The sequence below is a fragment of the Hylobates moloch genome, unplaced genomic scaffold (genome assembly GCF_009828535.3).
Source record: "Hylobates moloch isolate HMO894 unplaced genomic scaffold, HMol_V3 SCAFFOLD_41, whole genome shotgun sequence".
In the NCBI taxonomy this organism is placed as follows: domain Eukaryota; kingdom Metazoa; phylum Chordata; class Mammalia; order Primates; family Hylobatidae; genus Hylobates; species Hylobates moloch.
This window is the reverse complement of record NW_026652316.1, coordinates 818,747-831,374: the sequence shown is the minus strand read 5'-3', so window position 1 is coordinate 831,374 and position 12,628 is coordinate 818,747.

Below are 12,628 nucleotides of genomic sequence, written 5' to 3'. Positions count from 1 at the left end.
TACAGGAGCCAAGAAGATGTATCAGTCTAAGTCAACACTGCCCCAAAGGACAAGGCCATTCCTAAGGCTTAATATGGAGAGAAGCATTACAGACAATAAACAAAGACGCAAATATAGGACTAGGAAAATTTCTAGGAGTCGCGTTACGAAGAACTAAAACAGTGACATGACAAGGAGTGACAGAACAGGAAATGGCTACTTCCAGCCATAAAGGCCTCAGTCACCACAGCCCAGTGGCCCTGGCCCTGTTCACAGTGCTTGGTGACAGAAGCTGGAGCCGAGATGGAAAATAGTTTGCAAAACCAATATTCCTCAAGCATGTTTTATCGGCTAGATGCTTTATAAGTATTCTCCTATTAAATTCTAGTTTAATCCTCACAAGAACCCCATGCAGTAAATATTAGCCCTGTTTTCCTGATAACAATACTGAGACTTAAAAAGCCTAATTGGGCCAGGCGCGGTGGTTCACACCTGTAATCCCAGCACTTTGGGAGGCCAAGGTGGATGGATCACCTGAGATCAGGAGTTCAACACCAACCTGGCTAACATGGTGAAACCCCATCTCTACCAAAAATACAAAAAATTAGCTGGTTGTGGTGGCAGGTGCCTGTAATCCCAGCTACTTGGGAGGCTGAGGCAGAAGAATTGCTTGAACCCGGGAGGCAGAGCTTGCAGTGAGCTGAGATCGTGCCACTGAACTCAGCCTGGGCGATGGAGCGGGACAGTCCCCCACCCCCCCCCCCCCCAAAAAAAAAAAAAACACCTAAATGCTTCTTCCAGTGTCAAGCAGCCAGTGAGCATCAGAGCTGGTGTCTAACCTCATATCTGCCTGATTCCAGATATCAGCTATCAGGTATTTTCCAATATCTCACATTGCATTTCTTTTATAAGTGCTACTGACCTTTATTTATTATGCTTGGCATAACTGGGCATGCTCAATAAAAAATTATAAGACATTCAATTTTTTTTCAGCAAACCACCATGGCACATGTATACCTATGTAACAAACCTGCACATTCTACACATGTATCCCAGAACTTAAAGTATAACATAAAAAAAAGATACTAAGACCATCATATTGATGACAAAAATCTATTATGTAGCTGTAGGTGCATTTCTAAGGGGGAGGTAGTGTATGGGGAGACATGGGAGAAGGTGAATGGAACCTTCCTGAAATTCTTCCCACTATAAAATTCCCTCTTTGTCTTCCCTCTGCTGGAGCAAGCCTCTCACTCCCTTTCTAATCCTACATTTAAAATTTATCCTCTGGGAAATCTTCCCTGAATTCCCTTTCCAATCCTGTTTGTCAATATACATCCTCTGCATCATTTAACAAAAAGAGAGACCATTTACCCGGAAGGTAATAAAACATGAAAGCGGTAGGCACTTAGTGTTATTGTATTATTGCTATTATTACTACTTTGGCCTTTATTATTACTGTTAATGTGGCATCGGTTGCTAAAGGCTTTCTCAGACATGGTTTCATTTGTCCTGCCTCTTCATCCTAAGATGCACAGACCACAACACAGAAGAAAAACAACGTAGATAATGCTCATTTGTACACAAGTAACCAAATCCTGGCTGTCGCCTGCAATCTTGTAAAGCTCATTCATAATGCAAAGGTACAATGAATTCCATCCACATCACAGCTTTCCATTTTCCCTAGCTCATTGCTCGAAGTCACACGTTATAAATTGCCTTTTATGTTATCTCTCTATTCCAGTAAACCCTTCCCCTAATCCTTTTGCCCTGCCCAGGGCCCATGATCTGGGGCTGCCTACAGCAAGCCACCAGCAACTGCTCTTTGTAAAGCTATCGATTTCTATAAACTACTTTATTAGTGGTCATTATTATTCTGTTTCTAATCACCACTTTAATTAAAGTTTTATCATCCACATTAAAGAGGGTATATGACTTTTAATAGGCTGGATGGTTCTCTCTCAGCCATGAAGCATTCCTGTGAAATCAGCCCAATGGGCTCTTGGTTTCAAGGACTTTCTGAAGCCTGACTCTGTTCAGCACACAGGTGTATGTGTTTATGACTGAGAACGGGGTGTAATGCATGGAGTTCTCTCCTCAGTAGCCCCTTTGTCTCCCTGGCTCAGGAATGCCCCCAACAGCAAGTGCTCAGCGGTCACATGAGAATTATCTAGTCTCAGAATTGAAAGTACCCACCTAACTTGAAATAGTCTGTAAATTCAAAAGGGGATATTGATCAAGACTTCAAAATTTCCATCAAGTCCACATTTCTTATCATACCCACTTCCGCAAAATCTTCTCTTGCAGGAGTTCCCCACTTACACTAAGATCTAAATATTAAAGAGAAGCAATTGCTTCTCTGACCAAACCTACATCCAAATAGAATCATTTGCTGATGTATCTGCTCCAACAGTCTCCCTGAACCGCCTCCTCCCACGCTAAACTGAGCTATTTGAGGGGAACGGCACGTCTGAATTGATTTTGGATCTGCAATATCAAACCCAGTGCCAAGAAAACAATGAGTCTTCAGAGGGTCTAGAGTGACGTCACTGACTCTGTCCAGGAGGCCGAGCCCACAGTGGAGGGTAAAATAGAATCAAAATGGGTACTGCCCTTCAGGGCCCTCTCCTTTGTATTTCTCCTGGAGTAAGAGGCAGAAGAATGTGTTCTTTGTAGCATTACTCACAACAGCCAAAGGATGAACACAACCCAGTGTCTGTTGATGGACAAATGGATAAACAAAATGTAGTTATATATGTACCATGGAACATTCAAAAGGAAGGAAACCCTGGCCAGGCACGGTGGCTCACGCCTGTACTCCCAGCACTTTGAGAGACCGAGGCGAGCAGATCACTTGAGGTCAGGAGTTTGAGACCAGCCTGGCCAACATGGTGAAACCCCGTCTCTACCAAAAATACAAAAATTAGCCGGGTGTGGTGGCGTATGCCTGTAATCCCAGCTACTCAGGAGGCTGAGGCAAAAGAATCACTTGAACCCTGGAGGTAGAAGTTGCAGTGCACCGAGATGGTGCCACTGCACTCTAGCCTGGGTGACAGAGCGAGGCTACAGCTCAAAAAAAAAAAAAAAAAAAGGAAAGCCTGTCATATGCTATAACATGGATTAACCTAAAAGATATCATGCTAAGTAATGTGAGCTCGTTGCTCGTTACAAAAAAGAAATATTATTTCACTTATATAAGGTATCTAGAGTAATCAGATTGATAGGAAATAGAATAGTGCTTTACCAAGGGCTGGGAGGAGAGGAAATAAGAAGTTATTGTTTAAGGAGCTTCATGAACAATCAAGATAAAGAATATTTTAATGCAACTTTTTTAAAAATCAAAATGAATGCAAAGAATCCCGAGATGAACAAACCATCAAAACTTAAAATAAAAACAGGATCAGTGTTACTGAATTGTCCTTTTGCCTCAGGCTTCAAGATGGCTTGGCATGACGCTGTTCTTGACCCTTTGTTCATTTGAAATGTTGATGTTTTGTTCATTGTGATATATTGTGTCATATTTGTGTTTCAACTGTTTTTCCATTGCATTACAATGGAATGCAATGGAAATGGTCACCTCTTTAAGTTTGGGCCTGAGACAAGTGCCTTACTCACCTCACCTCAATCCAGGCTCTACTTCTCCATTTCATTCCCTCTACCCCCAGCAGCCAGGACCCTCAGCAGCCTGCAGTGACTCAGACCTGCAGCAATGCCTCCCAACAGATAATTAAGGACCCACTTGGTCATCAAAGAGAAAGCAGTATCAATCATCCCAGGCTCATACCTTTGAGACCAGGGGAGTGGGGGCATCTGTTAGGAACTGAACGTTTGTGTCCCTAACCACAACAAATTCGTATGTGGACATTCTAACTTTCCATGTAAAAGTACTAGGAGGTGAGGACTTGGGAGGTGTATTAGTCTGTTCTCACACTGCTAATAAAGACATACCCGAGACTGGGTAATTTATAAAGGAAGAGGTTTAATGGACTCACAGTTCCACATGGCTGGGGAGGCCTCACAATCATGGCAGATGGCAAAGGTGACGTCTTACATGGCAGCAGGTCAGAGAATATGTGCAGGGGAACTCCCCTTTATAAAACCAGGAGATCTCGTGAGACTTATTCACTGTCACAAGAACAGCATGGGAAAGACCCACCCCCATATTTCAATTACCTCCCACCAGGTCCCTCCCATGGCACGTGGGGATTACGGGAGCTACAATTCAAGCTGAGATTTGGGTGGGGACACAGCTAAACTCTATCAGGAGGTGATTAGGTCATGACAGTGGAGCCCTCATCAATAGGATTAGTGCCCTCATAAGAGATTTCTTTCTCTCCCCCCTTCTCCCCGACCCTCTCTCCCTCTCCCTCATGCCCACCCCACCCCATGTGAAAATACAATGAGAAGGCAGCCATGTGCAACCCAGAAGAGGAAGCTCATCAGAATTATACCATGCTGGCACCCTGATCTTGGACTTCCAGCCTGCAGAGCTGTGAGAAGTAAATTTCTGTTTTTTATTAGCCACCCAATCTATGGTGCTTTGCTGCAGCAGCCTGAACTGGCAAAAACAGTCTCTCTCCATATGCTCCTGCCCATCTCTCCCACCAGCCTGCAAGCACTTACAGAAAGGCTCTGTGCTGCTTCCTCGGTGTGTGTATCCTGGGCCCCTAGCACAGCACCTACAATAGGACAGGGTCTCAGTGTTGCCAAACTCACTTTAATCCCTCTAAGAGTCCCTGCGAGAAATATAAACTAGTATATTTACTTCCACACCCTCTCATTTACCTCATGTGAAGTTTTATGGCAGTTTTATCATTTTCTTCTTCCTTTTCTTCAATCCAGGCTTCTTGGAGAGGTTAAGCTGCTTTTTAATCAAATACATTTCCCTTGCAACCTGTTCCTCACATCTCTATCGGGCAGGTCACAGACTCTTGCCTGTAATTACCCCCTATTTTCAGCTTTGCCGCCTAAGCCTTCACTGTGGAGTTCATCCCCTGCGGGTAATTTTCAGCTGTTTTGTGAGCGCAAACCAATCCCCACCCCAGCCTCCAACAACTCTCATAGACTCTTCACCGTTCACTATTTTATTTCCTTAATTGGATTTTAATTTGTTTCACTAAACCCAGATTTACTTGAAAATTTCTCATCCCATGTTGAAATTGCAAATTGAAATGACACATACCTTGCCAAAGGAAGAGGGAACAGGATATAGGTCAGGAAAATTACAAAGGACAGAAAGAGCCAAAAGCAAGAAGGTCAGGCCGGGCGCGGTGGCTCACTCCTGTAATCCCAGCACTTTGGGAGGCCGAGGTGGGTGGATCATGAAGTCAGGAGTTCGAGACCAGCCTGGCCAACATGTTGAAACCCTGTCTTTACTAAAAATACAAAAATTAGCTGAGCATGGTGGCATACACCTGTAATCCCAGCTACTCAGGAGGCTGAGACAGGAGAATCACTTGAACCTGGGAGGCAAAGGTTGCAGTGAGCCGAGATCACGTCACTGCGCTCCAGCCTGGGCAACAGTGTGAGACTCTGTCTCATAAAAAAGAAAGAAGGCCAAATGGACCAGGTTTTGGTTCACAAAACCATCTAATTTATGAGTATAACAGGACCACCTCAGGGCCATTTTACAATGTTACATTCCCAGAAACTTCCAAACTGAGATTCAAAAGATGCACACACTGAAAAATAAATTAAGTCTTTATTTTGCTCATCACTATGTCTCTCACTACTGAGTTTAATTCCCTGGGGGAATTAAAACTGGGAAACTGGTGATGCCTGGTCCCTGCCTTCAGAAATTCTGGGCAGGGTTTCTCAACCTTGATATTATTGACATTTTGAGCCGAACAGTTTTTTGAAGGGCTGTCCTGTACACTGAAGGAAGCTTAGCATCCCTGACCTCTACCCACTAGATGCCAGTAGTACCTGCAACTCAGTTATAACAACCAAAACTACCTCCAAACATTGGCAAATATTAGGAAGTGTAGGGCAAAATCCACATGGTTGAAACCCACTAGTCTAGTGTGTGGCCTGAGCACTGTAGTTTTTTTAAAGCTCTCAGGATGATTCAATGTGCAGCCAAGGTGCTTTAGCACTTCTAAAACCCTAATGTGCATGAAAATCACCTGTGGATTTTGTGAAAATGCAGTTTCTGATTCTGTAGGTCTGCGTGGGGCCTGAGAGTCTGCATTCCTAACAGGCCCCCAGGGGACACTGATGTTGCTCATTGGCACTTTGAGAAGCAAAGCTAAAGATCATCCTTTAATGGGGCCAGTCACGAGGGTTATTTTATCCAACTGTTATAGCAAACTAGTGTTCCCCTGAGTCAACAAATACGAGATCACCATAATGCATGGGTAGAACTTATAAACGCGGTCCGTGGAGTGGAGAGGATACTGATAGGTTGCCCACCATTCAATCTCCTGGAGAAATGATTTGCAGAAAAAGCTACCTGCACAGGTTCTCCTGCGTACTGCACCACTAACCCTGAGGACCACAAATCAGCCATTGGTCTGGAGGTGCTCCACAGATGACAAGAATCACCTGACTCCCTCCAGGGGGCGAGAGAAGGGCAGGGGTGGGTGGAATCCAGCCACAGATGACTCTGATCTTCCTGTGTCAGTTGATGTAAGAGCAGTCCTTTGCCCAGATAATTCTTGTTTGTTTGTTTGAGACGGAGTCTCACTCTGTCGCCCAGGTTGGAGTGCAGTGGCACGATTTCGGCTCACCGCAACCTCCGCCTCCTGGGTTCAAGCGATTCTCCTGCCTCAGCCTCCTGAGTAGCTGGAATTACAGGCGCCCACCACCACGCCTGGCTAACTTTTGTATTTTTTTTTTTTTTAGTAGAGATGAGGTTTCACCGTGTTGGCCAGGCTGGTCTCGAATTCCTGACCTCAAGTGATCCACCCACCTCAGCCTCCCAAAGTGCTGGTATTACAGGTGTGAGCCACCGTGCCCAGCCTTGCCCAGATAATTCTCTTTCTCCCTTAACAATAAGCTTTCTGGGGGCAGAAAATGGAATGTAACAAAGAGTTCTTTGGGGGAGACTGCAAAGGAGGGACAGAAAAGAACTTGGGAGTAGTAAGTTCAAAGCTAAATGTCAGAATCTTCCTGTCCAACCCTTTGGACACAGGCTCTAGCCTGGCCAAATGCTAGGATTCTGAAAGCCTAAAATTCTTCATTTGAAGCTTTAGGAAATCCAAGAATGTGCAATTCCTAAAACCTTACAACAAAACCAACTTCCGAAAACCAGAACGAGTTGAAAATTTTTAGTAAATTAGCACAAAAAGAGGTGCTTCCTTAACATCATAAACCAAGAGCAGCCAGCATCATTTTTATCAATGAAATACTAAAGACATTCTGAGAAATGAAACAGGGATGTCCACCATCACCACCATTACTTATCTTTATCATTTATTGTTGTTATTCAGGTAATTCTAGCCAGTGATTGGGAAAATGAGAGAGAAAAAAAAAAAACGTATAAATATTGGAGGAAAGGAAAAATGTGATTACCTGGAAACCCAAAAAGGATTAACTGAAGACTTTTGATCTAATAACAGTTTGGTAAGCTGGCTAATCACAAAATGCAAACACAGAAATCAATAGCATTTTTATGCAGGCCAAGTCTAAAAAAAAAACAGCCTAATAATTTACACTCTTTCCCAACTCACTATAAAAAATAATCCATGAGGGTTTTAAAGATCTGTTCACAGTTCTTTAATATGTCTCTCAAGAAGGGAGGCTTCATTTCACTCCCCTAGTCTTCTGACTTGGGTTTCTCTCTCTCTCTCTCTCTGTCTCTCTCATCTCTTTCTCTCTGTGTGTGTTCTGGGGAAAGCTAGCTAACATATCATGAAGACACTCAGCCTGTGTAGATTCCCACATGGCAAGTGTTTTAGTTCATTTTGTGCTGCTGTAACAGAATACCACAGATTAGGTCATGCTTAGAGAACAGACATTTATTTCTCATAGTTCTGGCAGCTGGAAAGTGCAAGATCAAGGTGCTGGCAGATTAGGGCCCAATTTCTCTGCTTCCAAGATGGTGCCTTGAATGCTACATTCTCTGGAGGAGAGAAACATGCATCCTTATGTAACAGAAGAGGAGGAGAGCAAACCCACGCCTGCAAGCCTTTTTTTTTTTTTTTCTGAGATGGAGTTTTGCTCTTGTTGCCCAGGCTGGAGTACAATGGTGCAATCTTGGCCCACTGCAACCTCTGCCTCCCGGGTTCAAGCGATTCTCCCGCCTCAGCCTCCAGAGTCGAGGCAGGATTACAGGCATGCGCCGCCACGCCCCTAATTGTGTATTTTTAGTAGAGACAGGGTTTCTCCATGTTCGTCAGGCTGGTCTCGAACTCCTGACCTCAGGTGATTCTCCTAAAGTGCTGGAATTACAGGAGTGAGCCAACTCACCCAACCCCTTGCAAGCCTTCTTTGCAGTGGCATTAATGCATTCCTGAGGGCAGAGCCCTGGTAACCCAAACAACTCCCATGAGGCCCCACCTCCCAATGCTGTTGCATTGGGGATTAAGCCTTCAATACATGAATGTGGAGGGGCAAAGTGTTCAAACCATAGCTGCAAGAAACTAAGGCTTACCAGCAGCTTGGAAGCAGCTCCTCCCACTAATTGAATCTTGAAATGACCGCAGCCTCATGAGAGAGCTTGCGCCAGAACCATGCAGCTAAGCTGCTCCCAGATTCCTGACTCAGAGAAACTGTGAGATAATAAATGTTGCTTTAAGATGCTAAGCTTGCAGTAATTTGTCATGTAGCAACAAATAACTAATAGAGAATGTTTTGTTGCTCAAGTGACCAAGGATCTCAGCTTGGGCGGTGCTGATCACAGTAATGGATAGACATGCAGAGTTGGAATAATCCTAGAAATACTAGGTTGGGTGACATTTAAAGGAGCTTGGTGCTACCCAAGGAAGAGCAGAATAGATCTGGAAGAGGTGAACGGAGAGAGAGAGAGAGAGAGATACACAGCTGGTAGGATGGGTGACCAATGATGAGGTATCTAGCCTGCTTTGCTGTGCACCATGCCATGTAATGCTCCCCTTGCACGCTTTAGTGAGCCTTCGGGAAAGATTTTAATTGTTTTTCAATTCTTTTAAATATCAGCCTTGTGTTCTGCTAAACGTGACACTGCTGAAATCTGTGTCAGTTGTGAAACCACAGCTGAAATGTGGCAGTTCAGCTTTATTTGCATATCAACTATATCAATAATAACCAGTTGGCAATGTAATGGGATAATGGAGGGAAATATTCCTTTGTAATAATAACCAAAAATTGCATAATGTCTAGCAATACAGCAAACATGCAGGCTTTATATGATATAAGCAACAAATTGTTACTATGGGACACACAAGCAGATTTAAATAAGAGACAATCAGTCATTCATTTAGTCAACAGACCCTTAGTTGAAAGATCAAGGCCTTAGGGAAAATAAAAGGGAAGCAATTTAAAGTGTCTATATGGTTTAAATATTAGTACGTATCGTAAAACAGGATGAGCAAACACTGTAGAAGCTCTCTCCTTCAAAACAAGCCATAGACATTGGCATTAGAAATCTTCTTTAGGAGAAAACCCTTTTCTTGAAAAGCTTTTTTGAGCAAACAATGCTGAAGCATCAGGGTGTCCTGGGAGAGATTATCCTCAGAATCTGATATTTTGAACACAATAGTTAATAGTTATGTCTTTTATAAATTTAAACGTAATGCCTTTTCTTGCAGGCTCTCATTTCACAAAATCACCAAAAAAATGACCTTGTCGAAATTGTGACAATACAAAAGGTAAATTTTCAAGACCTCTTATTATATCTGTATACTGAGAATTAGAATATAAACTGACTTCCTCTCTCTGAAATACTCCATTGACCAGTTCATGTGACCTACCAAGGCAATGATTGTTAGCCTGTCACATACATTTTTTAAAACTGTTAATTTTCAATTTTATGTTATACAAATGTGAAATTAAGTAACTCATACTGAGGTAGGCAAAATTGTTGTAATCATTGCATGTATGCCCACACAGCTCTCCTATGGCAGTGAGTGATATTACTATTCCCAGTTTATAAACAAGGAAACCAAGGCCAAGGGCACCATTGGATACATTGCTAGTAAGTGGCAGAGCTGAGATTCAAATCCCAGCAGGCTGGCTCCTATCTTCTTAGCCACTATGTAATCTCAATGTTCAATATAGAGAATTAGTTGCAGCCATTAAAAATAATATACAAGAGAGGCTTAAAAACTGGCTCTCAGAAGCCACAAAAAGGCCAAGTGATCTAGCATGACCCACACTATTCAATCTCTATTTAGGGAAGCTCTGCTTTCCATTTTGTTTACTGGGATTCCACAAAAGATTTCATTTGTAAGACTGATTAGAATGAGTATATTGAGGAAGGAGAGGTTAAAACCAAAGTTGTAGAAGAATCTAATGATATGAGGAAATGTGAAAAGAAAGAACAATTTTCCAAGCAGTATATATAGTAGGACCCCTATTTGTAAACAAGACACACACACACACACACACATATATGACTGAAAAAAAAAATTTCAAATAGTAACAATGGTTATATCTAGATTGTGGAAACACAAGGGATTTTTATATTTTTCCTTGACTTTTCTGCATATTTTTAATTTTGTACAATAGATATCTTTAATTTTAAAAAAATTAAGGCACATAAAAATGCCCAACATCATTAGTCATTAGGGAGATGCAAATTAAAGCCACAATGAGATACCATTTCACACCCACTAATGGCTGTAATAAAAAAGACATGCAATAATAGCTGTTGGTGAGGATGTGGAAAAGCAGAAACCATCATTTACTGCTGGTGGCAATATAAAAAGGCACAGCTACTTTGGAAAACAGTTTGGCAATTTCTTAAAAAGTGAAACACGAGTTTTCCTTATGATCCAGCAGTTTCAGTCTTAGGTACCTACTCAAGAAAAATGAAAACATATGTATGTGCACACAGACTTGCACGTGGACATTCTCAGCAGTGTTGTTCATAATATCAAAAAATTGGAAACAACCCAAATGTCCATCAACTGGTGAATGAATGACTAGACAAAATATGGCACACACACATGTAACATAAACTAGTCAGCACGACCAATACATGCTATGGCATGGATAAACCTCAAAAACATGATGGGACAAGAGACCACATATTGTATGATTCCATGTACATGAAGTATCCAGAAATGACAAAGCTATAGAGACAGAAAGTAGATTACTGGTTACTTGGGGAAAGAATAGAGAAGAGGGAAAGATGTATATTAGCTGTAAATATGCTTGCTTGAGAGATACTAAGATGATAAGAATATTCTTTTTTATTTTTATTTCAATATTTTTGGGGGAACAGGTGGTGTTTAGTTGCATGCAAAAGTTCTTTAGTGGTGATTTCTGAGATTCTGGTGCACCCATCACCTGAGCAGTGTACACTGTACCCAGTGTATGGCCTTTTATCCCTCACCCTCCTCTCATCCTTACCCCTGAGTCTCCAAAGTCCATTATATCATTCTTATGCCTTTGTGTCTTCATAGCTTAACTCCTGCTCATAAATGAGAACATACAATGTTTGGTTCTCCATTCCTGAGTTACTTCACTTAGAATAATGGTCTCCAGGTCCATCCAGGTTGCTGCAAATGCCATTGTTTCATTCCTTTTGATGGGTGAGTAGTATTCCATGGTGTATATACACCACATTATCTTCATCCACTCATTGCTTAATGAGCATTTAGGCTGGTTCCATATTTTTGCAACTACAAATTTCACTGCTATAAACATGCACGTACAAGTGTCTTTTTCATATAATTACTCCTTTTCCTCTGGATAAATACCCAGGAGTGGGATTGCTGGATCGAGTGGTATTTCTACTTTGAGTTCTTTAAGGAATCTCCGTACTGTTAGTGGTTGTACTCATTTACATTCTCACCAGCAGGGTAAAAGTGCTCCCTTTTCACCACATCCGCACCAACATCTATTATTTATTGATTCTTGATTCTGGCCATTCTTGCGGGAGTGAGGTGGTGTCTCTTTGTGGTTTTGGTTTGCGTTTCCCTGATCATCAGTGATGTTGAGCATTTTTTCATACGTTTGTTGGCCATTTGTGTATCTTCTTTTCAGAATTGTCTATTCATGTCCTCAGCCCACTTTTTGATGAGATTATTTGCTTTTTCCTTGCTGATTTGTCTGACTTCCTTGTAGATTATGGACGTTAGTCCTTTGGTGGATGCATAGCTTGTGAATATTTTTCGCACTCTATGGATTGTCTGTTTGCTCTGCTGATTTTTTTGCCGTGCAGAAGCCGAGATGATAAGAATACTCTAATCTGATTTATGGTGATGGATGCCCCACTTGGTAAATTTAATAAAAAATCATTGAATTGTGTATTTCAAAAAGGTAAATTATATGATATGCCAAATTTACATCAATAAAATAATTTTTAAACAACTAAAACAACATGAGGAGAACATTTGGAGAGCCTCCAAACCATAAGAGCCAAAAACAGGAAGTAAATCCAAAAATTCAGAGGGACAGACATCAAAGTGAGTACTAGTGAGTGAGAGGGAAAAAAAAGAGAGAGATTATTCTAAATGGTACTTCTCAAACTTATCTCAGAAAGAATCCTACTGGTGGGAATGTG